The 26,926-nt window shown below is 41.1% G+C and overlaps 1 protein-coding gene across 1 annotated transcript in view; it reads right to left on the bottom strand.

The window, feature by feature from the left end:
- The window catches only part of LOC137005681 (uncharacterized), a 1,355,627-nt gene that overhangs the window by 340,514 nt on the left and 988,187 nt on the right, over positions 1–26,926 (bottom strand). The gene's annotated exons all lie outside the window — the stretch shown is intronic.

Genomic DNA, 26,926 nt, shown 5'->3' with positions numbered 1-26,926 from the left:
TTGGTCTGTACAAAGATAAATAATTACAATAAGTAAATAATACAGACTTCAGATTCAATTATTTAACAGTCCAATATAACAAACAATAATACATGTATTATGGAATATTATTCGTAATTCACGAGTTCACACTTACAAATGATCAGGTAGTAAATAGTATGCGAAGCAGTATGTGTATTTGGCGTGCTGTCCGAGGAGAGGGCTCCGAGCTCGGTATTTGACCTGAACCCAGAGTTCTCCCCAAAAATTGCAAACCAATGCTGGACAGCAGCCGGAAACATTACTGATGACCCCCAAAAATTGCACTGCGTAGGCTGATTGTGCTGTTTGGAGGGTTAGTTTGAAGGGCCCGGGAGAGTTCTCGCCATATGGATGAAGACATCACTGCTGTGGCAGTGAAGGTGAGTTTAGACAGAGAATCTGAGCTCATGAGGGAGCCGAGGCGACATCACTGCTGCGGCAGTGGAGATATTAGCCAGAGAATCTGAGCTCCTGCAGGAGCCGAGGCGATATCAATAGCCAGAGGAGCTGAGCTCTTGCAGGAGCCAAGGCGAAATCACCGCTGCGGCAGTGGAGAGAATAGCCAGAGGAACTGAGCTCCTGCGGGAGCCGAGGCGACATCACTGCTGCAGCAGTGGAGAGAATAGCCAGAGGAACTGAGCTCCTGCGGTAGCCGAGACGACATCACTGCTGCGTCAGTGGAGAGAATAGCCAGAGAAACTGAGCTCCTGCGGGAGCCGAGTCGACATCACTGCTGCGGCAGTGGAGAGAATAGCCAGAAGGACTGAGCTCCTGCGGGAGCCGAGGCGACATCACTGCTGCGGCAGTGGAGAGAATAGCCAGAGAAACTGAGCTCCTGCGGGACCCGAGGTGCATCACTGCTGTGGCAGTGTAGAAACTGGCCGGAAGAATTGAGCTCCTGCAGGAGCCGAGGTGCATTACTGCTGTGGCAGTGGAGGAACTGAGCTCCTGCAGGAGCCGAGGTGCATCACTGCTGCAGCAATAATAGAAAAATTCAATTTTATTGGAATGATGGTATTAGTTGAGTTGGATATGGTGGCTTGTAGGTATGTGTGAGAGAACGAGCTGGAGCTGAAACTAGCTGATAAGTGTTTGTTGGGAAGCGATTAGATTGGATGTAGTTCTTAAAAGCTTCTGATGACCAGCGGCCAAGTGTTTGAATCTGATGCTGGGAGAGGCCTTTTTGGGTGGCTGTAGTTTCTGCTTCTATGGGGAATGGATTGTAGAGTTCTAGGGGAGGCAGCTTCAAGAATGTAGTTTGGAGGTGTCAAGGAGAGTTTTTAGTGGGTGGTTCATGGAAATATCAGCTCTGAATAATAAGGTACCAGGGTTGGGAATGGGTCCACCTCTGGTGCCAACAGCTTGAATTTCTAAGAGGATCTGATGTTGTTGGCAACGGAGTTTGGTTCCAAGGCTGTAGCATTTGGTGGGATGGGCATCAGGTTGTAGTAGACAGGGTGAACAGCGTTTTGTTTGTGGGACAGTGAAGAAAGGCTGGGACCGAGGCTGTTAGCGGAGGCAACCTCTTGCTCGGGCTGGCCCCTGGAGCCTGAGAAGGAACAAGGTGGATAGAAAAAGTCTAGGCCTGCGGCGATAGCGAAGTCAGCCTCACACTATGGTCCGTAGTTGAACTGTAGACCAAAGACAAAAGAGAGGTAGGGTGAGAGATTGCCAGATGAAATGGCTGAGATGGCTAAGCTAGTAAATTCCTGTTTAGAACAGTTTAGGAAGTTACATAAATATCCTATTGATTACTTATGCCGTGAAGCCTGGAAATGAACTAATGAAGTTAAAGGGTCATGAAACCCCAGAATACATTTGAGCTGTGAACAGATATGTATAGGCTGCACATCTTTGAAAACACTAAAGGTACTAATTTTATTTAAAAGTTTTTATTTAATTTAAAAGTTAAAATTAGTTATTTATGCATTTTTCAGAGCAATTACTATCTTCCAGTTAGAAAAACAAAGTCGGAGCAACGTCACAAAACCTGAAGTCATCGTGTACTACCAGCAAGATCCGGAGTCCTGGTTGGCTCCAAGTATGGGCTGGTCGAACATGCTGACGTCAACAGTTTCTACATTTATTCATGAGAAAAAGCTCATTCAATCCAATCACTGTGCTGTAGCATAAGATTATAATTGCGGTATTATGCAAGAGTTGGTGTTCGTTTCCTCAGTGCTACAACACAATGTGTTTTCCTGCGATGCGACCAGAGCAGAAGTTTGGGTGCCTGCAGTTTGTTTTGCTGTGATCTGCCAGCACAAATGGAAAATATGTTTGCATGAGATCGCATTACAATGGAGAATTTAAATATCACAAAAGCGCCGTTCATCACCTCTGCGTTCAGACACGCGAGCCGTATGTATGTTTCCCCCAGTACAGCAGCACATGAGTGTTGTTTTGTTTTTTGCCTATGATGCGGTCAGAACTGAAGTTTGAATACGAACACATGAAAACTACGATTGTTATGCTATACACGCGGAGTGCGCATATGATCGGTTTCAGTGCAGAGCTTCGCGTTGTGTTTAACAACACTAGCCACGTAGATCATAGCTCATGCAGAATAAAGTATTCATGTTTAAAGTTTAGACATATTTCACACATTCTCCTGCACCAAACATGAACCAGCATGGTATATGCACACATATTTCATTAAGTCTTCTTCAAATTAATTGTATGTGCAAACTGGACACTGATACAGTGGTGTATCCTACCTGAACGCAATGATACAATTATTCTAATAGACAAAAGACTACATTTACGAGCACTGCACTCTCAAAATCAATCAAAGTAGCCTATTATTAGCCTATTCTTTCACATTTCTCCCTTGTGCTTGGGAGTTTGTTGTCATTTTCTCTGTGCTCATATATTAATATTCATTATTGTGTATAATGAGTGTGTTCTGTGCTTCATTGGTTGTTCTCTCCCCTCTTCTCCCCCTCTACACTCCCACTTTTCCAGAGCTTTACATGCTCATTTTAACAGTTTTTTGAGCTTTGAGGTGTGAACAACCAGGGTAAAACAGGGGGTTTCATGACCCTTTAAAGACCAGAAATCAAAAGAGACTTACTTGTAAAAGACAGAGCTTTGCATAACAAAAATATGCACATTGAATATATTCAATTGTGTTCAACAATCACTAAATGATCACTAAAATTTACTATGAACACGCTGCTTGTATGATATTGTTTATTTATATTTATTTGTTTATTTTTGTTTTTCTATCCAGACCTGGAAATTACTCAATTTCCATACTTTTCCAAACTGCGTAGGAACCGTCAACATAATAGTTTATTCATTGGTTATCTGTCTATGGTTCGTTAAGTTACTTACAGATTTCTGCTCGTTATAAAACAGATACAGATGAAAAGGAACTGTAAGATTTATTTAAATGTATCAGCAAAAGAACAATTGTAAGAATTTGTCCTACCAGTCTCTGTGTCTCTTTACCAGCTGTGGTTGAAGTTACTTCAAAACAGAAATACATATTATGACTTTAAGTTTCTAAGCCATTTTGTTGATGAATCGCAGGACAGCGATGACAATAAGTTCTGAGTTTCAATGATTCTGTATGCAACCGTGCATGCAATCTGAACGTGATGTACGAGCATATAACAGCTGTGTGCGTGTTTAAACCACAAGCGGCACCTTAACTTTTACAGAAACTGTTAAAAATGTGAATTCCCCCAATCAACATTGATCCAGATGGCATAACAGTGGAAATTAATTCAGGGACAGAAAACGAGAAGAATTTTAACTGTGCTCTTGCAGGGTTCAGCTGATAGAGTGGAAAGTGTGAGCTGGCTGGGACTGAATCTGCGCTGCGGCGCGGCTCTGGCTTGCTGAAGGCCTGCTGCGGCGGCCTGATGATGGAGGAATGCCCATTCCTTCACAGGAAGAGGTGGCATTGCCCGAGACTCGAGCTTGGTGCTCGACTGCCTTGTTGTCCATTTCTTTATGGCAGTAATGATAGAATGGGCAGGACTAGGGAAATACACGGAAGTAGATCGTTGATGTTTCAACCGCAGTGACGAGAGTAGGCCTCGGCATCTTGGCATGTGGGGACCCGTTTGTTTGGGCTGACGCCCCCCCGAGATAACTCTGTGAGATCAGCGCCGGTGTAATTGCTCCTAGTAAGGCCAGAGGATTGTAGCAAATATTCCTTGAGGACGAAAGATTCTTCATTGGATGCAAAAAGAGATTAATTTCTGACATGTTGGGAACTTAGGGCGGGTCAGATGCTGTAAAACTGTCGAGGAATATGGGTGAGTCAACTCTGTCTATATATGTAATGTTGGAGATTGAGACGACAGGGTGGTAGATCCAAATGCAAGCTTTATTAAAAGAGCGTAGTCACACAAGCAGGAAGTCCAACACCAGCAAACAGGATCAGGAGAGACAAGGCAAAGGGTAGTCCAAAACACAGGCAAATATCAGGGCAGGCAGCAAACGATCATAATCCAGGAAACAGTCCAAAGTCAAAAATACAGGCAGAGCAAGAAACACAGAGACAAGGTCGAAAACAAGGTGCAACACAGAGCTAAACAATACTCAGTGTGTGATTGGTTCCTAGATGGGGAATTGTGGGAAATGTAGTCCAGAGTGATGTGTGACTGTCCATGCGTTCCATTCGGAAGGACTCATCCCTATGCCCTAATTCCTTCAAAGGGTTTACCCTCCGGAGTGAGAGCTTCGAAGGGATAAAAAAAAAAAAACTATTTTTTTAGAACGCACTTCTGTCATCTTAACGTGACAATCAAGGAGGAGTAGATTGTGCAAGCTGCGCCCTTTGATTAACATTAGTTTATTTATTTATTTTTATCGCACCATATTGTATATTGTATCTATGAATTTGAAACATTTGAACTGACTGATAAATGGAGCTGTAAAGTATTTTTGTTGAAGTACAATGTCGTTTTGACCATATTAACGTACCAAATCTTACTCGTATAAATAGTACAGTAGTATAGAAAAATACTATACATACATTCATAGATAAAATCGAACTCCGAGCCTCCTGTACCCATTCTGTGACGTCAAACAACTTCCCTGTGCAAAGGATCATGGGGGCCTGAAGTGTCCATCAGTTGTATCCTTCGAAATCCTTCAGAAGGGCCATTTGAAGTGGGCAGTTTTGAGCACTTTGGTTTGGAACGACCCTTCAATATGGCGGCCATGGTTATTTTAACTCCGAAGAGCCCTTTGGAGGGCGATATATCCCGTTTGGAACGCACCACCTGTGTGCCGTGAACCGGTGACCTCAGGCGGGAAGTAGCAGGAAACAGCAGGTGCAGGATACATGATAATATATATGCTTTCACTCATGCTGATTGGGTAGATATGTTGATTACAAATTGCTAACAGCTGGCTAAAGTGACGTGATGATTAGCCAGATTATTTGAATGTTGCTCCTCCCGAATTTTGTCAATCAAACATTAAGTGAAATACTATAGCTCCATGATTAACCATTTAACTATAATCTTCAACTCACACTTATACTTGCAATTTACTGCAAACATCTAAAACATGACTAACAATCTCCCTCAACAGAAGACGACATCAGTATAATCAAAGTGATCATATAATCTGACGACAGATGTAAATATGAACAGATAGTTCATAAACGCTAGTTAAACATGTTTAATTAGATGCTTAATTTAGTTATAATAACATCAACACTCAACAATTAAATGCCAGATTACAAGCTAAACTTTCTCATAACTGTATATCAACAGTAAATAACTCACTTTATAAGATGAACGCACTAGAGGCTAGTGAGGGAAGGAAATTGTACTAGACAAAATTCGGCTATTTTAACAGTTTTACCACAAATATCGTCTTTCAGATGATCCTTGAAGCCAAAGCCAAAATCAAAATCAAAAATAAAATTAGCTTAATATCACAGGCCTAAAGTGTAAGCAGATGTTTGATGTTTAGTTCTCTCCTGGCTCTCAGCTGGGCGCTGGTGTTGCAATGGAACGGTCTATTGTCGCTTCTTGTTAGTGTATATTCTCAAGTCAAAAAAAGTCAAATTTATTTATATAGCGCTTTTACAATTGGTAATTGTTTCAAAGCAGCTTTACATATTAGAAGCACAGAAAAAAGGGAAGTGGTTAAAAATAAGCTGTACAAACAAGCGTGGTAATATGTAACATATACAAGATGGTGCTACATTAAGCCAATGTCGGCTGACTCCCAGGGGTGGAAAAAAACCCCTAGGAGAAAACCCAGCGTGCTAACACTGGGAAAAAGTCCTAGGAGGGAAAAAACCCCTTGGAAGATATATATAATATATGTAAATGGATATGGAGATCAAAATCTGAATTATACATTTTTATTATAGAGATTAAAAATAGATTATATATAAATATATGTAAGCGGATACAGGGATTAAAAATCTAAATTATAGATGCAGCCAGAACTGGATCTGTAGGCCCATTGTCTCCTGGGCTACGTTGTAGTCAGGTCCACATTTACATTTACATTTACATTTAGTCATTTAGCAGACGCTTTTATCCAAAGCGACTTACAAATGAGAGTAGTAGAATCAATTAAATCAACATGAGAACAACAGTGTATAAGTGCTGAGTGAAGTCACAGTTATGTCAGTAAAGTGCTCATAGCGAATTTTTTTTTTTTTTTTTAAATAAATAAATACACAGATAGGAGAAGAATATTAGTCAAGGTAAGTGCTACTACTACTGGGTCAAGTGCTGACGAAAAAGATACGTCTTTAGCATTTTTTTGAAAATGGCTAGAGACTCGGCTGCTCGGATAGAGCGTGGTAGGTCATTCCACCAGCCAGGAACAGTCCCGGAGAAGGTCCGTGAGAGTGATTTTGTGCCCCTATGTGATGGCACCACAAGGCGCCGTTCACTTGCAGAACGCAGGTTTCTGGAGGGCGCGTAAGTCTGAAGTAGTGAGTTAAGGTATAGCGGTGCAGAGCCAGCTGTCGTTCTGTAAGCAAACATCAGAGCCTTGAATTGGATGCGAGCAGCTACTGGCAGCCAGTGCAGACTGATGAAGAGAGGAGTGACGTGCGCTCTCTTCGGTTCGTTGAAGACCAGTCTTGCTGCAGCATTTTGGATCAGTTGTAGAGGCTTGATAGTGCATGCTGGAAGGCCAGCCAAGAGAGCATTACAGTAGTCCAGTCTGGATAGAACAAGAGCTTGGACAAGAATTTGTGTGGAATGTTCAGATAGGAAGGGTCTAATCTTCCTGATGTTGTACAAGGCAAATCTGCAGGACCGGGTCGTTGCTGCAACATGATCTGTGAAGGTTAGACCAGCATCCATCACCACTCCAAGGTTTCTGGCTGTCCTGGAAGGAGTGATGGTTGAAGACCCAAGTTGAACTGAAAGGTTGTGATGAAGTGTTGGGTTTGCACCGATCACAAGCAGTTCCGTTTTTGCAAGGTTGAGTTGGAGGTGGTGGTCCTTCATCCAGGCAGAAATGGCTGTCAGGCAGGCTGTGATGCGACCAGCAACCGTCGGATCATCTGGTTGGAATGAGAGGTAGAGTTGTGTGTCATCAGCATAACAGTGATGGGAGAAACCATGATCCTGAATGACCGATCCTAGTGATGACGTGTAGATGGAGAAGAGAAGTGGACCAAGCACAGAGCCCTGAGGTACCCCAGTAGCAAGATGATGTGACTTGGACACCTCACCTCTCCAAGATACCCTGAAGGACCTACCTGAGAGGTAAGACTCGAACCACTAGAGCGCGGTTCCCGTGATGCCCTTCGACATGAGTGTAGACAGGAGGATCTGGTGGTTCACTGTGTCAAAGGCAGCAGACAGGTCCAGCAAGATGAGTACTGATGATTTTGAAGATGCTCGTGCCAGTCTCAGGGCTTCAGTGACTGAGAGCAGGGCAGTCTCAGTAGAGTGGCCACTCTTGAAACCAGACTGGTGGTTGTCAAGGAGGTTGTTCTGTGAGAGATAAGTAGACAGTTGGTTGAATACAACTCTCTCAAGTGTCTTAGCAATGAAAGGAAGAAGGGATACTGGTCTGTAGTTTTCTAAAAGAGCTGGATTCAGAGTGGGTTTCTTAAGCAGTGGGGTAATCCTAGCCTGCTTAAAAGCTGTGGGAAATGTTCCAGTGTGAAGGGAGGAATTGATAATGTGAGTGAGTGCAGGTAGAATTGAGGAGGAGATGGCCTGAAGAAGAGGAGTGGGGATAGGGTCTAGCGGACAGGTAGTAGGGTGATTGGAAAGAATGAGTTTGGAAACATCTGCCTCAGAAAGCATGGAGAAGGAGGGGAGAATTTGTGTGTTTTCAATTAAGATGTTCTTGTCAGTGTGTGGTGTGGAGAATTGGCCGCTGATGGTTGTTATTTTATGTGTGAAGAAAGTGGCAAAGTCATCAGCTGTAAGAACTGATGTGGGAGGGAGGGGAGGAGGGCAAAGAAGAGAAGAGAAGGTTTTGAAAAGTGTTCGGGAGTCATTTGAGTTGTTAATTTTAGTGTGATAGTAGGAGGTTTTAGCATTGGTGACATTAGTAGAGAAAGAAGAAAGGAGTGACTGATATAAGCTAAGGTCAGTAGGATTTTTAGATTTGCGCCACTTCCTCTCTGCAGCCCTGAGTCTAGACCGATGCTCACGGAGAACATCAGAGAGCCAGGGGGCAGAGGGGGTGGCGCGGGCTGGTCTGGTTAAGAGGGGGCAGAAATCATCTAAGCAGGATGATAGAGTGGTGCAGAGAGTGTCAGTAGCAGTGTTAGTGTCCATTGATGAGAATTGGTTAGCGGGAGGAAGTGTGGATGAGACCGAAGAGGATAGATGAGATGGTGAGAGGGAGCGTAGGTTTCGGCGAAAAGTGACGTGTGGTGGGGTGTGTGATGAGTTGGGGGTCAGGTTGAGTGTGAAAGTAATGAGAAAGTGGTCTGAGGTGTGTAGTGGAGTAACCAGTGTATTGTCGGTGGAGCCACAGCGTGTGTAGATGAGGTCCAATTGGTTACCTGATTTGTGGGTAGCTGAGGTAGCCACTCGCTTGAGATCAAATGAGGCAAGCAGCGTGTGGAAGTCAGCAGCCTGAGGTTTGTCTAGATGGATGTTGAAGTCACCAAGTACTAGCAGAGGAGTGCCATCCTCAGGGAAGGATGAGAGTAACACATCCAACTCCTCCAAGAAGTTACCTAGCTGACCTGGGGGACGATAGACAACTACAACATGAATTTTGGTAGGGTAGGTGATGGTAATTGCATGTGATTCAAATGAGCCATTTTCAGAGAGAGATGGTAAAGGATTGAACTTCCATTCATTGGACATAAGCAAACCAGTACCACCACCCCTCCCAATCTGGCGTGAGGTGTGAGAGAAAGTGAAATTAGAGGAGAGGGCTGCTGGTGTGGCAGTGTCCTCTGGTTTGATCCATGTCTCAGTCAGAGCCATGAGATGGAGATCTGAATAAGTAGCAATAGCTGTGATGAACTCTGCTTTGTTGACAGCAGACTGACAATTCCAGAGCCCAATCGAAATAGAAAACAATGTACTAGGTGACATGGGTAAAGAACGCAGGTTGTTATGGTTGCGCTGGTTACAGCGTGTAGCATGCGATTTACGAGGGTTAGTAATAGTGGGAATTTGGAAGCACATATCTAAAACAAGTCAAAAGACAGACAAGAACTCACGGTATAAAGAGGAAAGAAAGAAAAGAGCAATACTCAAGTGCCTTGTCGGTGTCGTTGCTCTGTGGAGTCGCACAGGTAGAGTCGCTGGTCTTTACACTCTTCGGTCTTCACACGAGGAGGGCTTCACATGAGGGCTGCCGCGTCCGCTGCCGCGGTACACTGTGCACTTATACCAGCTTATTACAACGTTAGTTCAGCAGACCACGCCTTACTGACTCAGAGCAAACGAAACCAAACGCGATTTGCCACGTGACCTCAGTAAACAAGCAGTAAAGCAACTATACAGCACTAAAATCAACTAGAAACGACAGCAAAACACTTACAGTATGCAGATCCTCTTGTAGCTTCAATGATTCTCTCTAATGAATGCTAAATAACAACTGTTTATATACTAAGCTGGCTTTGACCACGCCTTACTGACTCAGAGCAAACGAAACCAAACGCGATTTGCCACGTGACCTCAGTAAACAAGCAGTAAAGCAACTATACAGCACTAAAATCAACTAGAAACGACAGCAAAACACTTACAGTATGCAGATCCTCTTGTAGCTTCAATGATTCTCTCTAATGAATGCTAAATAACAACTGTTTATATACTAAGCTGGCTTTGACCACGCCTTACTGACTCAGAGCAAACGAAACCAAACGCGATTTGCCACGTGACCTCAGTAAACAAGCAGTAAAGCAACTATACAGCACTAAAATCAACTAGAAACGACAGCAAAACACTTACAGTATGCAGATCCTCTTGTAGCTTCAATGATTCTCTCAGACACAGGTTCTCCATCTGATCTGGATACGGCCTGGATCCAGCACCCGGCAAACCTCAGGATAAGCAGAGAGACAGATATTAGCGGAGATGCCATTCTTATTCTGATGTACAGGTATATCTAGTGTTATAGGAAATGTTCTCGGTTCCGGCCGACCTAATTATTGCAGCGTAACAATCCTTTAACGGATTTGAAAAATGTTAATGTATTGATAATGTGTTATGTGTATGCAAGAGCAAAGAGATGTGTTTTTAGTCTAGATTTAAACTGACAGAGTGTGTCTGCTTCCCGAACAATGCTAGGAAGATTATTCCAGAGTTTAGGTGCTAAATAGGAAAAGGATCTGCCGCCTTCAGTTGATTTTGATATTCTGGGTATTATCAACTGGCCTGAATTCTGAGATCGCAATAAAGGTGAAGGACTATAATGCATTAAGAGCTCGCTTAGGTACTGGGGAGCTAAACCATTTAGAGCTTTATAAGTAAGTAGCAAGATTTTAAAATCTATACGATGTTTAATAGGGAGCCAATGTAATGTTGACAGAACTGGGCTAATATGGTCATACTTTCTGGTTCTAGTAAGAACTCTAGCTGCCGCATTTTGGACCAACTGTAGTCTGTTTAAAAGCCGAGCAGAACAACCACCCAGTAGAGCGTTACAGTAATCTAGTCTTGAGGTCATGAATGCATGAACCAACTGTTCCGCATTTGTCATTGAGAGCATATGTCGTAATTTAGATATATTTTTTAGATGGAAGAAGGCGGTTTTGCAGATACTAGAAACATGACTTTCAAATGAAAGATTGGTATCAAAGAGCACACCCAGGTTCCTAACTGAGGACGAAGATTTAATGGAGCACCCGTCAAGTGTTAGAGAGTATTCAAGGTTTTTTCGTGAGGAAGTTTTTGGTCCAAAGATTAGGATATCAGTTTTTTCTGAATTTAATAATAAGAAATTTCTTGTCATCCAGTTTTTAATGTCAGCTATGCATTCTGTTAGTTTTGTGAATTTGTAGGTTTCGTCAGGGCGCGAGGAAATATAGAGCTGAGTATCGTCAGCGTAGCAGTGAAAACTAACACCATGCTTCCTAATTATCTCTCCTAAGGGCAGCATGTACAGAGTGAAAAGCAACGGTCCTAGTACTGAGCCTTGTGGTACTCCATATTGAACTTGTGATCGATACGACATCTCTTCATTAACTACTACAGACTGATAACGGTCAGATAAGTAAGATTTGAACCATGCCAAAGCAATTCCACTAATGCCAATATAGTTTTCAAGTCTTTTTAAAAGAATGTTGTGATCGATAATGTCAAAAGCAGCACTGAGATCTAATAACACTAATAGAGAAATACAGCCACGATCGGATGATAAGAGTAGATCGTTTGTAACTCTAACGAGAGCAGTCTCAGTACTATGGTATGGTCTAAATCCTGACTGGAAATCCTCACAGATTCCATTTCTTTCTAAAAAGGAGCACAGTTGTGTTGAAACTGCCTTTTCTAGTATCTTTGACAGAAAAGGTAGATTCGAGATTGGCCTGTAATTTACTAAATCTCTCGGATCTAGTTGAGGTTTTTTAATAAGAGGTTTAATAATAGCCTGCTTAAAGGTTTTTGGCACGTATCCTAGTGTTAACAATGAATTAATTATATCAAGAAGTGGACCTACGACCTCTGGAAGCATTTCTTTCAGTAGTTTAGTCGGCATTGGGTCTAACATACATGTTGTTGATTTTGATGATTTGATAAGTTTAGATAATTCTTCCTCTCCTATAGCGGCGAATGATTCTAGTTTTACCTCAGGGACACTACAGTGCACTGTCTGAAGTGAAACTGTAGACGGTTGCATGTTTATAATTTTCTCTCTAATATTGTCAATCTTGCAAGTAAAGAAGTTCATAAAGTCATTACTGCTGTGCTCTTTGGAAACGTCAGCAGTTGAATCTCTGTTTCTAGTTAATTTAGCCACTGTGTCAAATAAATACCTAGGATTATGTTTGTTTTCTATTAAGAGATTTGAAAAATAAGTAGATCTAGCATTTCTTATAGCCGTTCTGTACTCAATCATTTTTTCTTTCCACAAAAGGCGAAAAACTTCTAGTTTTGTTTTCTTCCAACTATGCTCAGCTTTTCTCACAGCTCGTTTTAGAGCCTGAGTGTGCACATCATACCACGGCGTTGGATTAGTTTCCTTAATCTTCTTTAGACGTAAAGGAGAAGTTGTCAGGTATACTAAGGCGATGAAACTGCTCGGGCAGATTATTTATAAAGCAATCTTTAGTGGTAGACGTGATGGTTCTACAATATTTATGGCTGGGTGGTGGTTTTGTAGCCTTGGCTAATTGTATTATACACGAGACTAAATAATGATCTGATATATCATCGCTCTGCTGTAGAATTTCAACAGCATCAATATCAATTCCATGCGACAGTATTAGATCTAGGGTATGATTACAACAATGAGTGGGTCCTGACACGTGTTGTTTAACTCCAATAGAGTTTAAAATGTCTGCAAATGCCAATCCAAATGCGTCTTTATTATTATCTACATGGATATTAAAATCACCAACAACAAGGACTTTATCCGCAGCCAGTACTAACTCTGATAGAAAATCAGCAAATTCTTTGATAAAGTCAGTATGGTGTCCTGGTGGCCTGTATATAGTAGCCAGCACAAATGTCAACTTACATAATGCTACATAAAGCACCATCACTTCAAAGGAATTATATTTGAAATACTTTTGAATGATTCTAAATATATATTACTATAAATTACAGCAACACCTCCCCCTTAACCTTTCTGTCGAGGATTGTGTTGATAATCATAACCTTGAGGACTAGACTCATTTAAAGTAATGTAATCGTCTGGTTTTAGCCAGGTTTCTGTCAAACACAGCAAGTCTAGTTTATTGTCTGTGATAATTTCATTTACAATAAGTGCTTTTGAAGAAATAAATCTAATATTCAGTAACCCAAGCTTTATCATTTGTTTATCTGATTTATCTGTGATTTTCATTTTTTGAACATCAATTAAATTTTTACCCTTAAGGTTTTGGAAGTTTTTTGTATTTACTAGTTCGAGGTACAGACACAGTCTCTATGTGATAATATCTAGGTGAAAGAGTTTCTATGTGCTGTGAATTATCTGAGTTCTGTGACGTGAGGCGGCTAGCAGACGGTCGGTTTAGCCAGTTTGTCTGCGTCCTGATCTGGGCCCTGGTTTACCATTTTTAAATAAGGCATTATGTGTGCATTATTAGAATACCCTTATGATGCATTATAAATGCAGGCTTCATCTGGTGCTATAATGCATCATACTCTTAAAAGTTAGAACTACAAATAGCTAAGTATTATAATGTATTATAACTACTGTTATGTTTTAATGTTGTTTATAATGCATTATGCATGTATTATAATGCATTAAGTGTACTCTTATAATGCATTATAAATACAGGCTTTTTTTGAGTAAAGAAAATGCTGTACTTATCATTAATAAAGTACAGACAAAAAAAAAAAAATGTAAAAAGTTATTAACCAATATTTTTTTCTATTCAAATCGGTTTCGGATTGGTAATAATACAGAAGGAACACATGAACAGAAACAATAAAATACTGATTCTGCTCAGAGTGAACGATTGATTTTTTTTGTTTTTGCTGAAGCAGAAGCTGTAACAGATGTTCTCTTAGAGATAAGTTGTCTTTATGTTGTTCTTGACACACCTCACCACACTTCCCCTTATGTTGATTTCACAAGTGCTACTTAGAAAAAAACATGTGCAGTTATTTTCCACTGATGAGGCTGTTTTTCACAAGAACAGAGAGAAAACAAGTATCAATGCATCATATTATAAATCGAGAGAATAAATGAAAAACATTTTTCTACTACACCTTCAGATAATGATTGACTTTGTTTTGTCAGACTGCCAGAACAGGCGTGCTGCTTACCACTTTTCAAATGATTACTGTCATCTATCAGAATCAGCTTTATTGGAGCCTGGTCTCATTGGTAATACATAGGCATTAATACGCAACTTTCCAAGTCACAAAACGTACATTTTTGTATATTTGCAAAAGAAGTACCTATTTTCTATTATCTGCAGGACCCACTGAGATATATTTGGCAGCAGTTTCCACACTGCCAGAAAATCTACAAAGGGTACCAGTCTCTGGTGTCAAATGTGTGACCAGCTCGGTCTGCTGCATACTGACCTCTGTGTGGGAGACTGTGTGCTGGCTTCAACGGGGACACTGTATTTCCCTCTACTGCAGAACATATAGTCATTCACATTTAAAACTCCTATATTAAAAAAATAGCTAAATAAAATGCATTGCACATGTACCAAGAGTCACTTGCTAAGAGGAGCCAGCACCAGGGTCAGACTGTACAGCCCCTGTGACCCCATCCATAATGGGCTGTCCCGTATTAAATCTCAGAGCCAACTCCTCCACCACAGTGTATTCTGGGAGAGGTGGTCATCCCCCAGTTCTCAGAATTTCACACTTTTTTCTGTTTGCTGCAAACAAGCATTTGTGATAAAATATTCACAAAAATAATCAAAAGTTGTGGTAAATACTCACAACTCTGAATTATATTTTTATATTTTGTCTTGATCTGCTGCCAAGAATGGCCTTACAATCGTTAAGTGTGTCCTCGGCTTATGCTGCTGTGTCCTAATAAAGATTCTAGAGAAGGTTTTTTAGGCTGATTCAGCGCAACTCCAAAAAGGAGGACAAATGAGTGTCCGGTTTGAGGCTGTGCCGGACAGGGGGCTTAAAATCTGGACTGTCCAGCCAAAATCCGGACGTATGGCCACCCTAGTATCAACACATCTCAAAAAAGTTGGGACAAGGCCATGTTTACCACTGTGTGGCATCCCCTCTTCTTTTTATAACAGTCTGCAAACGTCTGGGGACTGAAGAGACAAGTTGCTCAAGTTTAGGAATAGGAATGTTGTCCCATTCTTGTCTAATACAGGCTTCTAGTTGCTCAACTGTCTTAGGTCTTCTTTGTCTCATCTTCGTCTTTATGATGCACCAAATGTTTTCTATGGGTGAAAGATCTGGACTGCAGGCTGGCCATTTCAGTACCCGGATCCTTCTTCTATGCAGCCATGATGCTGTAATTGATGCAGTATGTGGTCTGGCATTGTCATGTTGGAAAATGCAAGGTCTTCCCTGAAAGAGACGACGTCTGGATGGGAGCATATGTTGTTCTAGAACTTGGATATACCTTTCAGCATTGATGGTGCCTTTCCAGATGTGTAAGCTGCCCATGCCACACGCACTCATGCAACTCCATCCCATCAGAAATGCAGGCTTCTGAACTGAGTGCTGATAACAACTTGGGTTGTCCTTGTTCTCTTTAGTCCAGATGACATGGCGTCCCAGTTTTCCAAAAAAGTTATAATTTTGGGGGAATTGGTGATCCTCTGCCCATCTTGACTTCTGAGAGACACTGCCACTCTGAGAGGCTCTTTTTATACCCAATTATGTTGCCAATTGACCTAATAAGTTCCAAAGTGGTCCTCCAGCTGTTCTTTATATGTACATTTAACTTTTCCAGCCTCTTATTATACCTGTCCCAACTTTTTTGGAATGTGTAGCTCTCATGAAATCCAAAATGAGCCAATATTTGGCATGACATTTCAAAATGTCTCACTTTCAACATTTGATATATTATCTATATTCTATCATGAATAAAATATAAGTTTATGAGATTTGTAATTATTGCATTCCTTTTTTATTCACAATTTGTACAGCGTCCCAGTTTTTTGGAATCGGGTTTGTGTATGTATATATATATATATATATATATATATATATATATATATATATATATATATATATATATTATGTATGTGTGTTGACCTGCCTCATCGTCTAGACTGCACTCTGGGGTACTTGGATCACACTATGCACTGTAATTTATCTGTTTTATACATTCTGTTTAATTTAACCACTGGGGCTGATGTTATCTGTGTTTCACACATTGATGTTGAGTATACAGGTCTCAGGAGTTTACAGAGGTATCCAGGGGCACATACATGTGGTCCACTGTTGCAGATACCCTGCACTTACAGTACTTTGAATTTTGAAGAAAGTTTGGAGGTGTCTTAGATGCCAACTACTTGAGAATGGATCTGTTGTAAAGCTGAAAATAGCTTATAAGGTAAATTATGTGCATGTCCAGCAAAACTAAAATAATCAGGATTCTTTTCTTATACTCTGTTAATTTGTTTTCTGGGACAAGCTTAAATACATCAGTTAAAAGACATAGGTCTTATAAGACATTTCAGTAAAAAAAACAAATATACAAAAAAAACATACATTGTCATACATTTCTGTTTGTTGCCCTTACAGTGTTACCTAAATATGAGTCCCAGAAGTTCAGTCTTACTAACGTTTTAATATGGTCTGTTGAATACCAGTTATGTTCTTATAAGGCAGTTCTAGAATTTATTGGAACCACAAATATAAATGGCCTACCTGCAATACTTTTTGATCCTGTGTTATATTACCTTATGTCAGTACCTATAGTGTTCACCTTGATAAGCTTGCTTGTAATGAATTTAACCCTTTTAGCCAAGTAAAGAAAACGGTAGATAAGCCAAGTGAGTTTGAGACTACGCAGAAACCAGTTTGCTTTTATTGTAGAAAGTAGGGTCATATTATGGCAGATTGTTTCGTACTTCAGAAGAAGAATGCCAGATCTAAGCCTGCTGCTTTTGTGAACACTTTACTTGACTCTTAATCTACTTTTGAGTTTTAGAATGGAGAATGAACTGTTCTTCGAGGACTACAAGCTTTTCCATAGGGAGGGTTTATGTCAGTGGGTGCTGACTGGGAAATCTCTGGTAAGAGTTTGCTTGATACAGAGGTATGCGATCTCTCATTTTAGGGGTTTGAACCAGTGAGTGTGCTTCGTGTTGGAGTTTAATTACAGATGCTGAGTATTTGATTCATTAAAATAATTCTTTGAATTATATTTAATGTTTTATGGGTGGGGGTGTTACGAGCCCCTGCTCTTTTTCCCTTTCTGAGCATAGTTGCCAATTGGATGGGGGTGGAGCCTGATTATCTCCAACACCTGTGGCTTCTGCTTATTTAAGAGCTGCTGGTGGCACTCCACTGGGGCCTACCTCAAGAAACCTGTTGGTGGTGGTTTTGGAATTTGTTTCTTTGATTTTGTACAGGATGGTGAGATATGTTTGTTCAGTGGTATTAGAATAGTGGGAAAGCCTAGGTAAGTAAGCTGACCCAGAAGATTCTTTTGTGTTTATTTTTTTTCTCGGGAATGAGGAAAGTTTAACTCTGAGTTGTAGTTTAGATTAGTTAGCTCACCAGTCCTGATTTCGGTTTCGTTTGTTATTTGTTGTTTTGTTGTTTTCTTTGTTTGTTATAGTCTTGATACTTTTACTGCCAATAAATTTGATCTTTTTTTTTTTCCTGGCCATTGCGAATCTTGTTCATAACTTTCTTTGAACGGCTTCTTATGTTGGTCCCTAATCTGGGTCGTAACATCACAGATGTATATTTACTGAGTAATCCACTATTTTGTAGAGGGGCATTTTCATTTGTCATTTTCACCTGAGATTTGGAGCCAGATTAGAGGAGTGTAAAAATGACTTCATGAAGATGGCAGCATCATTTTTATTTTTACACAGATTGGTATTAGAAAAATTTGTTGATTATATCAATCTTTGTTACATTATGCTAACAGTGACGGATCAAAAATGGTAAAAAGCACTTCTTGTATTTTGTGCCTCAAGTTTGCATGCTTGTAACTCAAGAAGTATTAAAGATATTTTAATGTCCTGCTAGATTCTGGTTCTTAACAAAATTTCCCTTCTGTATCTTCATTTTAAAGGACCTCGATGGTTCAGTCCCAGAAATATGGAGATCTTAATGGGTTAGTTCACCCAAAAATAAAAAATCTGTCATTTATTAATCTCCCTCATGTTGTTCCACACCCGTAAGACCTTTGTTAATCTTCAGAACACAAAATAAGATATTTTTGTTGAAATCCGATGGCTCAGTGAGGCCTTCATAGGAAGCAATGACATTTCCTCTGGAAATGGAAATGTTGTACATACCCAGGAGTCAAATAAAGCCAAGTTCAGACTGCACGATTTTAGCCCCAATTTTGGCTCACCGACAGGTTTTGAGAAATCACTGACAAATGCCCGAAATCACAGGCAAATCGGTGCTCGTTCACGCAAGTGACAATCACGCAGTGTGAATGAGCAAAGACGCGATCTGAGAGAATCGCTGATGAGTCGCCGACACCCGTGAGATATTTGGCATGCTAAATATTTGGACCTGTCGGCAATTCAAAATCCTGCTGTGTGAAAAGTGTTCTGACTGAAACTACATCAACGATGACCGACAACCAATGAGAGAGCAGGATGGTCCGTGTACGTTTTGATAGTTTGTTTTCCAATTTGAAATTAAATATGCAGAAACGACAAAACGGTCGTTTCCCGTTTTTTCGTTTGTTAAAAAAAAACGAAAAAACAAGATTTTGACTCGATTTTCGTTTTTTCGGGTCACGGATAGAAAACGGAAACACGACTTCAAAACTCGTTTTCCACATGTGGGCGGTCATTACACGCCCCTTTCAGCCGATTGGTCAATCAAATCTGAGCCAGTGACGTCATCTTCAGTTCATTCAACAAAATAACAGTCCTCTGCCGCTATATCAGTAGATGTCATAAATCGGCTTTCTTCTGTGCAACCTAACTCGTATTTCACAGAAATATGCATGCACAGATAAAAAAAAATGTTTTAAAAACCTACAGTAAATTTAATTAAGTATGTTTTTAAGCTGTCAATGTGTTTTTAAAATGTAAAATGTAAATGCCTCTACATCTGTTATCAAGCGCATGACATCCTTTGGGCTACTACCACCGATCAATAGGCTATATATAATGATATACTATTCTCTATTATAGATCAGTGGCTACTTTTTTTCTTATTTTAATGTTTTGCTTACATTTTATACATTTAAATTCAATCATTTAGCAGACGCATTCCTTGCAGTAGGCCATAGAGTAGACTATGCAGTCATATAGGCTATCCACTAGGTGGCGCACATGACCACGATAACCTCCGTGCTGGGTTTCGTCTTTTTTACAGTCTATGGTTTCGTCGAAAGGCGATGGTTATCCTTTGCCACGCAGTAGATATTTTCATATTTTCAGTGTTATTCATGCACAGCAATACTAATGCGCTGTGAAGTCATCGATAAAAAAATTAAGAGCAGCTTCAACACAAAATAGTTGTTGTTGTTAGTGGTGGTGTGTGTGTGTTACATTTGTTTTCACGATACGTAGCCTATGGACAAAAAGACAAATATGAAATATAATAAATATAGGCTAATAAAACTGTTTTCCTATTTGACATGTGACAACAATAACGGTATCACCGTCGGGGGGCTTTTTAGTTTTCCTTAGATTATAAATGGCCCTGAACATTTCACTTTCAATTTCGATTTAGCGGCAATTGGCGATTCTGCGTCAATTGCTTAAATGGACAGCAGCAAAACAAAAACTCGTATATTAAACATAGAACTTTTATTATCTTTGTAATTATTTTATTATCTTTTATTATCTTTGTAAATATTCGTGGCTTAAACAGCTGGAAAATTTACTGTATGCAGTTCTGTGGATGTTTTGAAAAACTTAAACTAAACGAAAATTATTGTTGCCTTGTCAATATAATTTCTGTTTTTCCCCCTGACTTTCAACTGACGCGATCATCGTTTCATTAACCGACAAGATTATATTAAATTGGAATTAAACGAAATTAGAACTGATAAATGTCTGTGAATCATTAAAAAAATCCCAGGGGTTTAGTTTTAGCCTACATGAACAAATAGCAGAATGAACAACAGAACACGAGGGTTCATCATCACGCACCTGCAGCGCTTCTGTGAACGGAGAAAAAAAGATTGAATTATTTAGGCTAAAAGGAATAAATAGCCTATGTCTATGCGCGAAATTTATTTCACTTAGATAATTAACATATTACCAAAATGAAAGGGGGAAAAATGCGACAATATGAGTTCATTTTTGAGAAGTACACAGAAAGGAAACCGAGACAATTTCTTTATTTATTTTACGAGCAATGTTTTGTTTTTATTGTGAGTGTACAAAAATAATAGGCCTATTTAACCCTTCACAGATTCGAATGGTGTTACATATATTTGACCATAAATGTCTGAGTATTTTAAATTGTTTCCGCTTTTATAAGAAAATTCAAGTGAACGCGTCGGCGCCTCACGCGCACAACATCAGTTTTAGTAATTTGACATTGTTTTCTATCCGTGACCCGAAAAAACGAAAATCGAGTCAAAATCTCGTTTTTCCCGGGGTTTTTTAACAAACGAAAAAACGGGAAACAACCATTTTCTCGTTTCTGCATATTTCATTTCAAATTGGAAAACAAACTATCAAAACGTACACGGACCCAAGATACAGAGCAGAGGGGAGTTCGGGGAGGAGTTATAGACCACAATATCAGCAAGCATGGCTTCGTACGCATAAACATTATAATTCTATCAAACAGAACCAAAGCACAAACATTTGCTTGACCATCCGCAACAGCAGCACATTGGAAAGTTATGTATTTAGCTCAACCTTTCGTTGCAGAACACACAATCCACAGTCTCCCCAAACATTTCCTCCTCCATATTCTTCTTTTCTTTATGTTGTTTTCGCTGCAAATCAGCGCACAGGCAATTCGTATTTCAAGCTTCTTTCGGGCTACTATTTTTTTATAATAATGGCTGTGTGTCTCAATCAGCTCCCTAGTTCAGTAGTCAGGGCACTGATCAGGGTATCAGACACATTCACTTTCATTATATACTGATTCACGACCTAGGGAGCTAGGGAGCTGATTGGGACGCAGGGCCAGTCTCACGTGAGAACTCTGGTCTTGAACATGTGATATTGCGTGTTTTCCTCGTCATGTCTCACGTGAGTTTGGCTGTAAAACGTAGTTTGCGTGCCAGACAGTGTTGTCTGCGATTCTTCCTATTGTAAAGTCATGCAGTGTGAAACCTTCTGTCACCGATCCATCGTGCAGTTTGAACACAGCAGCGACTGAATGCTGGCCAAGATAGTCATGCAGTGTGAAAAGAACAGTGACCCGACTACTTTGAAAATCGTGCAGTCTGAACTCGGCATAAGAGGCAGTGTCACATTGTCGGATTAAGGATTGTGTGAGCTGAGTCTCCAGAAGAATGTTGTCATGTTGCTGCATGGCTTTCTTGATTTCATGGGAAATGACTTTCAAAATGTTTCTGTTTAGGCTGTGAGTGATGTTACCAGCAAGAAGTTCCTGAATGGGTGTGTTTTGCAGCCTTTTATAATATTCTGTACTTTGCATTTGCATTACATTGCTATGTTTCCCCTTCTGACATTACTGGCATGTCTGAACTGTTATTCTTTTTTTAGGTGTAAGATGTTTCCAGTCCGGCACACAGTTAAAGGAATAACTGTTTGATGTTTGGCTGGTTTGGTCTTCATGGTGAAGGAATACCTTGCACGGCATGTTGAAAATGTACATTTTGCACATATTTTTAAGTACCCACACATACGCTACCGGCTCCCTATTGCTCGGACATGCTGGTATGTAAAGCGGAGGGGACAACAAGGATTTTTTTTCTTGAACTGATTGTACAAGTAGTGGGTCCATGGTTGTCTTAGTTTATTGGAGCATTTCAAAGGGCAAATTTTGTTCCATACCTTTGAATGAAGAAAAACTTTAAATTTAGTTGGCGTTTGTGGCACGTCTATAAGTTTGGTCCCCTGTTTTTGATTCTGTCTTTTTTAGTTCATGGATTGAGTTACTGTGGTTGTCAATTGTTGGAGGAACCTCCATCACCTCAAAGTTGTCACACTCAGTGTCTGTCTGTCCCCAGTCATTGATCTCCTCAGACTCCCCTCTATCTATTTCTGTTTCGTCTTTTTCCAAATTTTCTGTCCGCATACTTTTGGCTTCATTTTCCTGTTTCTTTAAACACATTGATTGTAACGTAGTTCTTATATTTCTCCTGTCATACGTCCATATAATAAAAAGCCATTGCCTGTTTTTTTGTGTATCTTTTCCGAATATTTGGTTGGATAGTGTGTTCCAGATTTCTGAGTGGTGTCTTTATTTACAATATTTTCAGCTATGAATTTTTTTTTTATCACTTCTGCTCCGCCAGCAGCTTCCCACAAGTCTTTTCTCAATGCACCCTTACCTCTTTTAGATCTTGCCATTGTTCATCACTGCTATCATTGATATTTTTATAGTCAACTTTGTTTGTAATGGTCCGACTGGACTTCTATGTAGTCCTTTTATATATTTCTAAGTAGCAGTAGAAGATTCCAATCACAAAATTACAAAATTGGCAAAGGCATTTGGCTGGTTTGTGTATACTTTACAGGTGTTCATTGTTGTGATGTCAGCAAATCAATAAGAAAATGGTGAACTATGTTAAAGCAATGAGAATGTTATAATGTGTGTTTTTATATTTTATATATATATATGAATCACTTTTTATATGGGCAAATTAATAGACATATTTAAATTTGTTTATTTAATTCCTGTTTTTAAATGTAGTTTAATAAAACAACAAATTTAAAAAATCTTTTTTGAATGTATAAATAAAGACAAATTTGAAACGGGTTATTTATTTGATTTTTTAAAACGTAGATCAATAAAAAGTACATTAGTAAATCATTTTAAATGTGCATTTAAATCATGTTTTTAAAAAGAATTTGGCTAATGCTTTTTTCTTTATCCATTTGTCAATCGAGTGGTAAAATGCCATTGGACAGTACATACGTGGGAGCAACCAATCAACTTTAGCCTCAATTTGAAGAGCCAACCCTCTCTCAATTGTAACACTCACTGTCATTGGACAGTTAGAGATCAACTCTTCATCCCACTTTAATTTGGTTTTGTGGCGCCATTTTAATGTCTTGTGCATCAGTTATTGTGCATAAAACATCATGCAAGTACCATGGCTCACATTGCTAATATTTTAAGACAACTTGCCAATGAAGTGGATAGTGGTTCTCAATCAAATGTCCCAGACCGAACAGCCACTCCGTCTGGAACACAAGGGCATAATGCAGTGGATGGTAAGATAAGTTGCTTATCCCTTTAAAAAGCTGTTGTCTGTCTGTATGCGAATGTTTGTGTTCACATATGACATTATGCCAATACTATGACATATAATTTGACATGACACATAATATGACACATTAAGAACGAGGCATTTGTTGCACCAACAAAGTTTGAAAGGGAGGAACTGGAAGCTGCAGGACTTGGAGAGGAAAAAGTTACTTTTTTTGGTGGGTATGGTTTTTTTTGTTTAAAAACAATATAAAATGTTTAGGAAGTGGTAAAATGCCAAAGTTTTGCTTCCTAAAATTTTGCTTAACTTTACAGGTGATGAAAATAATGCAGAAGAATTTAAAAACTACATTCTAACAACATAAATCTTGTGAACTGTGGGGGATTTGAGATTTTAAAAACATCAGGCTTGAATATAAACAGTCACTAAACGTGACCCGTTAAAAAGCAGTTACTTTCACTGACATGAAAAATCCTGATATAATTGTGACATGATCTGACAAAAATCACCATACACCAACATTAAAGAGCAGCTATATGCAGTGATTTTGGATATTAACAGAGAACAAATGACGAATCAGCTGCGGTACGGTTAATATAACACTCACTGCACAGACACCGAGAGAGACGACCTGAGCTGGGAGAGAAAAAGCTTGGTTGCAGGGCCATATTGGCAGTATTTTTCCACTGGATGTAAGCTAAGGCTTATTCAAAAAGAGTAAAATCTAGTGACAAAGTTGCTTGGCGACATTGGTTTTGTGTGCGCCTGTGTGTGAGAGACTAGGCCAGGAGGGGGTGGATGTCTGATTAAAACAGAATACAAGACCTGTAGCTTATAGCTGTTACATGTACTGTGTCCTGTGACCTAGTTTTTCCCCAGTCTGTCTGATTAGTTCATTTGATCCACCTGTGTCTCGTTCATTATCCCATCACCTTGTTTAGTTCCTTTGTTTAGTCTCTTGTATTTATATCCTGTGTTTGCCCTTACTCTTCGTCCGTTCTCGTTTGTATCAACACGTGTGTATGCTGTCTCTCTCTGTTTGGAATTAAAGTATTGTTATATTCGTCATCTTCATCGTCGTTGTGCTTGTCCCTACAACCACACGTAACAGAAGAACGGACCAAAACAGTTTTTTCTTTGGCGGCGTTTTTCTTCAGTTTTTATTTTTTGTTTTTCCTTCATGGCTCTACCCGCAGTCCAGCTCCTCTGCCTGGAGCAGGGAGACCGCTCGCTGGAACAGCACACCAGTGACTTTCTCCAGCTTGCGTGCCTGACTCACATCCCGGACCGCTCGCTCTGTATTTACTATCATACCGGCCTGAGCGAGCGGTCCAAGGCACGCATTCCAGCAGGCGGTCCAACTGAGGATTTCGCCGCATACGTGGAGTGGGTGCTGATAAACAACAACTCTCCGTTCACCATCGGCCCTGCTGAGGACGACACCAGCACCACTCCACATCCAGAGACCAACCATCCGCCATCGACGTGCACGACGGAGAAACGAGAGCCCACCACAGACCGCGGAGATCAACCTGCCGGGACGATTGAGACCGAACCTGAAGAGAGGACGGAAGGAGTCGTCACCCCGGGATGTGAACCGCTAGGTGTGTCTGACCAGGTGCGTGAGTCCGCTACATCGTGTGCTGTCGAGGGAGTGTTAGTGGAGTTCGAGGGCTGGGAAGAGAGCCCCGACCACATCAACACGGCGGATGGCATCGTCATGTCTACAGGAACGTTTCTGGATTTATTGGATGTGTTTGAGGAGGTAAATTCCCCTTGTCTTGTTTCCCCGCTGGTCCCGTCCAGCTCAGAACTGTCTGTCTCCCCGCTGGTCCCGTCCAGCTCAGAACTGTCTGTCTCCCCGCTGGTCCCGTCCAGCTCAGAACTGTCTGTCTCCCCGCTGGTCCCGTCCAGCTCAGAACTGTCTGTCTCCCCGCTGGTCCCGTCCAGCTCAGAACTGTTTGTGTCCCCGCTGGTCCCGTCCAGCTCAGAACTGTCCGTGCCCCTGCTGGTTCTGTCCAGCCCTGTGTTCCCTCCCAACCTCCCTCTCCCGCCTCCTCAAACCATCTCATCTCTGCTTCCCCTGGTACCCTTCAGCCTCTCATCAACTCCATCACGTAAACGCATGGATCCGACTCGACGCTTCAGGCCACCAGTGTCACCGTGGACTGAGGTTCTCCTGGCTCCGCCTCCAGCCTTCAAGTCCAACACTCCACCGCGGCCTGTCGACGCTTCGCCTTCGCCGTGGCTCCTCCCTCCCTCGGCTCCACCGGATACCTTCAGCCTCAAGACTCCACCGGGCTCCCTCCCTGCACCTACGGTTTCGCCTGGCTCCTCCTTCCCCCCCGTCTCCTCCTTCGTCCTCGGTCGCACCGCCTCCATCTCAGTCTTCAGGTTCCCGGATTCCACCTCGGATGCTCGTCGTCCCGGCTCCAGCTCGGTCTCCAGATCCAGCAGTGTCGGTTGGGCTCTCCGGCATTCCAACTCCACCTGGATCACCATCATCGGTGGCTTCTCCATCGGCCGTCCCCAGGGTGGCGCCTCTCATCTCCCCACGATGGTTCTTCCTGTCCTCGACTCCACCCTGGGGCCTCATCATGGTTGGTCTCTGGACCAACATCTGGCTCCTCCTGCTCCAGGCTTCCCCTTGGCTCCTCCCACCCTCCACTCCCCCCTGGACTATTTTTGTTTTCTATGGACTCTTGTTTGTTTTTTCCTTTGCCCTTCGCCCTCCTCCAGAGCCCCCCCCCCCTCTGTTGGACTCCATACGGCGCGAGGCCGCGCCTACCCGGAGGGGGGCGATATGTTACATGTACTGTGTCCTGTGACCTAGTTTTTCCCCAGTCTGTCTGATTAGTTCATTTGATCCACCTGTGTCTCGTTCATTATCCCATCACCTTGTTTAGTTCCTTTGTTTAGTCTCTTGTATTTATATCCTGTGTTTGCCCTTACTCTTCGTCCGTTCTCGTTTGTATCAACACGTGTGTATGCTGTCTCTCTCTGTTTGGAATTAAAGTATTGTTATATTCGTCATCTTCATCGTCGTTGTGCTTGTCCCTACAACTACACGTAACAATAGCTCGAGAAGGCGAAATATACGATTAAAGCAGAACTAAGTAACTTTTTTTTTTAGTCCTTACGATGGTTAATTGACTTGTAGTGGTGTGTTTGAGGCGAGCACTAACCCCCTCTGGCACGTCTACGCCAGAATACAGCACTTGCAACTTGAGCTGCGCCGACCCGACACAATCTCGCCTCATGTTCACGTTAATGCGAGAGTGACAAAATGCTTTACGGTAATTTAAAAACAATGTATATATTATGACTTTATAAGACAATTTCAATAATTACCCACCTCCATCGAGTG

Source organism: Chanodichthys erythropterus, chromosome 3, assembly GCF_024489055.1.
Source record: "Chanodichthys erythropterus isolate Z2021 chromosome 3, ASM2448905v1, whole genome shotgun sequence".
NCBI classification, from domain to species: domain Eukaryota; kingdom Metazoa; phylum Chordata; class Actinopteri; order Cypriniformes; family Xenocyprididae; genus Chanodichthys; species Chanodichthys erythropterus.
Note: the sequence above shows the minus strand (reverse complement) of the source record. Positions and strands in the feature narration are given on the sequence as shown.